Raw genomic sequence first — 4014 nt, 5'->3', positions numbered from 1 at the left:
GATTCCTTGATGCTCGGACATCGCCAGCTAGGGCGGGGGCTCCTCGGTGCTCAGACATCGCCAGCTACGCCGAGGACTCCTCGGAGCTCAGACATCGCCAGCTACGTCAGGGACTCCTCGGTGCTCGGACATCGCCAGCTACGCTGAGGACTCCCTTGGTGGTCGAACATCACTAGCTACGTCGGGGACTCCCTCGACGCTCGGACATCGCCAACTACGCCGGGGACTCCCTCAGCGCTCGGACATCGCCAGCTACGCCGAGGACTCCTCGGTGCTCGGACATCGCCAGCTACACCGGGGACTCCTCGGTGCTCGGACATCGCCAGCTATGCCAGGGACTCCTCGGTGCTCGAACATCGCCAGCTACGCCAAGGATTCCTCGGTGCTCAGACATCGCCTGCTACGCCGGGGATTCCTCGGTGCTCGGACATCGCCAGCTATGCCGGGGATTCCTCGGTGCTCGGACATCGCCAGCTACGGCGGGGGCTCGTCGGTGCTTGAACATCGCCAGCTACGCCGGGGACTCCATGGAGCTCGGACATCGCCAGCTACGTTAGGGACTCCTCGGTGCTCGGACATCGCCAGCTACGTGGAGGACTCCCTTGGTGGTCGGACATCGCCAGCTACATTGGGGACTCCCTCGGTGCTCGGACATCGCCAGCTACGCCGAAGACTCCTCGGTGCTCGGACATCGCCAGCTACGCCGGGGACTCCTCGATGCTTGGACATCGCCAGCTACGCCGAGGACTCCTCGGTGCTCGGACATTCTAAGCTATGCCGGGGACTCCTCGGTGCTCGAACATCGCCAGCTATGCTAGGGACTCCTCGGTGTTTGGATTCTTCGTGCAAGCATCGCCAGCTAAGCTGAGGACTCCCTTGGTGGTCGGATCTTGCTACGTCTCATCGATGTTCAATCAAGCTGCTCCATGCTGTTTGGATCAGGGTGCTGATCTTGGGCAGCACGTCTGGGGTCTTGATACGCGCATGTCAGATGACGTCGGCAAGCTTTCAGACTTCTTTTCTTTGACCCTGCTACAAGAGTCATTCTTCATCTTCCAGCGGACTCGGGGACTAAGTGGCTACACTTCACCTGGCGGTGAATGTAGTGCTTATTTCTTGATTTACCCTCCTTATTGACGGAGTCTAAGGATGTGTTTGGTTGAGCTGTGGCTGTGAGAAAAAGCTGCTGTGGGCTGTGAGCTGTGGGAAAGCTGCTGTGGGCTGTGAGCTGTAGAAAAGCTGAAAGCTGTTTGATTAAACAAGTATAAAATATACCTTCTATCTTTATCTCTCTTGAAACAACTATGAAAAAGCTTTTTATGCCACCAATTTCGAAAAGCAGAAAGCCAAAAGCCAAAAATAGGGTCAGACCAGCTTTCAAAAATGTACTACGGAAAAGCAACTGCTTCTGAAAAAACAGCCTGAAAAAGCAGCCCCTTTGGTTGGGCTTTTGGCTTTTTGGGCCAAAAGCCAAAGCCAAAAGCCCAACCAAACGCACCCTAAGTGGCTACACTTCTCCTAAGTAAAAGAATTTTTAGATTTTGAACTTGAGCTCCTTACATCCTTATGGCAAGCCGTACTTGGGATACACTGCTCGGCGACGGTTCACAACTACTCGGCGACGGTTCATACTGCTCGGCGACGATTCACGCTGCTCGGCGACGGTTCACAGCTGCTCGGCGACAGTTCACAACTGCTCGACAACTCATCACAGTGGTCGGACCATGAGTTTGGTTGCTCGGCTTTGTTCGCACCTGCTCGGACAAGCTCAAGACGGCGTTGCACAACGGATACAAGGCGCTCGGGGACTAGTTGTGGGGGGTACGACCCCGGTATCCATAAGACAAGACATGGGCCACACCATCAGAGGTGGCATAGCCCACAAGATCAAGGCGTGTACGGCACTGATCGACGTGTATCATAAGATATTGTATAGTACCAAATATGATACTTTCCTTATAACCCTACCCCTCTAGAGTATATAAAGAGAGGCAGTGTCCCCTAGTTGGCATCCCCATACAGATCCTAGGCCTAGCTCAAGGCATCTACATACATCTCATATTCAATACAATACACCAAAGACACAGGACGTATGGTATTACATCGATCAGACAGCCCGAACATGTCTAAATCGTCGTCTCTACGCCTTGTGTAACATCCGGTTCCTATCACGCGCATCTCCACCAATCAATCTATCTTTGTGGGATATCCCTCAGAGGACTGCCGAGCATCTTTTGTCGACACCGGCCTCGCCGCTGCTCATTACATATCTAAAATTATAAATTAATGCGCCTGATGAGCTTCAATCAATTAGATTTCAAAATAAAAATACAACGTGATATATCTATATGTCTCTGTCCATATATCATATCTCTATCAAAAATCCGCACCCGGAGTTCGAGTTGGAACATAATATTTGCGCAAAATATTTAGAAAGATTACCACGAGTTCTTGTAAAACATTCGGACTGTATAAGCTTGAAAGTAAAAGGAGATAGAGTTAGAGTTTGCTTCTTTGTAAAACGTACTGAGAAAATAAAATAAATAACATGGAGTACGGACGTGATTTTACGAACCGGAGTTTGCCTTCGTTTTGACAGAGAACTAAGTAGAGAAAGCAGAGCAAAATAAAGAACAACAAAGAACGTAACTCTTATCCGTTCCTATTTTATTATTAAGAGTTCAATTTAAATTACTCATAGGTGATGGACAAATACGTGAGCATGGCTTATGATTTTGGGTCACATACACAACCCAATACGTTTTGAAATCGGATTTCGTATTGCGCCAGACAAGAGCTATTCCAACTCGTATGAGCACAGATTATTATATATATAAGTATGGATGGAAGAAAATCTCTATTGTCCGGTAGTTAGAGAGAGACAAATAAAAAAATGGATGAAAAAAAAAGACTGAAATTTTGCCTCTTTATTATTAGGGGTATAGGTATAGATTATTATTACGTATAGATATAGATATAGATATAGATATAGATATAGATATAGATATAGATTGTTTTTGTTTTGTTGGCTTTGAGTTATTGATCGGATGGCCTCCTGATCAGTGACTCAAAAATTTTCAAATTTGGACAAAAAGAATCCATTAAACATAAGTGTTCCCCAAAAGCATATGAAGAAGGATAATACCAAAGAGATGGGAGAGGAAAACCTTCATAGGGAAAACTGAGCAAGCACATAAGCACTCGTTGACGAACTTAGCAGCAGCCATGGAGGAAGTTGGGATGATACTGGTTCGCTGATCGGGAACTGGGTGGAGGAAAAAGCCAGACGTCTAGAGTCGTCGATCCATGTGAGCCCACGCCGGAATCTGGAGATCCAAATTGGGGAAAACTTTAAGAACACAGGGTTACCACGCTTGGGATGTGGAATAGCTCAAAATCAAATGTAGCTCAAAATCAAATGGATTACCTACAATACCAACTGAGGAGCAGTTCGCCGGCTGAGGACCTCGGAGCCGCTGGAGATCGATTTTGAATCGCTGGCGGAGGAGGTCGCAGTCACTGGAATCTGGAGACTGATTTCTAATCGCCGGCGGAGGAGCTCTCTGGAGATTGATATCTAATCGCCGGCGGAGGAGCTCGCAGACGGTGAACTTTGGAGATCGATTTTTTCAGAGGCTTTGGAGATCGATTTCTAACGGGCTGCCTGGTGCAGGGGCGTAATAACAAAAGGTACAGAGCCGATGCGGGGAGGCAACAAATGTACGAAGGAACTATCTAGACCGCACATTTTAGATCTGATGGTGCACGACGCAAGTTTACATGGTTGCACCTAGTATTGAGTTTGCACGGTATATTTTTTCCCAAAGGTTAGGCCGTTCTCGTTCATGTCATCAAGCCCTGTCTCTATCGGTCTTCGTGTTATATATGGCCACCATGCCTTTAGCATTATATTATGGGAACATATCTAGTACAAACCAATCTCTCTGTGCAAATCAACTGCAGGGAGAGGTGGGAGGGGGGATTTGCAAAAGTGTAATTACGCCCACTCCTAAT

General features: G+C 48.0%; 1 long non-coding RNA gene across 1 annotated transcript; it reads right to left on the bottom strand.

The window, feature by feature from the left end:
• Positions 1-2158: 2158 nt before the first annotated feature.
• Positions 2159-3601, bottom strand: LOC136483539 (uncharacterized). Its single transcript, XR_010765476.1, has 3 exons — positions 3428-3601; positions 3168-3326; positions 2159-2270 (listed from the first exon to the last, which is right to left on the bottom strand). It is a non-coding gene; the product is annotated as an uncharacterized lncRNA (long non-coding RNA).
• Between the last annotated feature and the right edge of the window lie 413 nt (positions 3602-4014).

Source organism: Miscanthus floridulus, chromosome 9, assembly GCF_019320115.1.
Source record: "Miscanthus floridulus cultivar M001 chromosome 9, ASM1932011v1, whole genome shotgun sequence".
Classification (NCBI taxonomy): domain Eukaryota; kingdom Viridiplantae; phylum Streptophyta; class Magnoliopsida; order Poales; family Poaceae; genus Miscanthus; species Miscanthus floridulus.
Note: the sequence above shows the minus strand (reverse complement) of the source record. Positions and strands in the feature narration are given on the sequence as shown.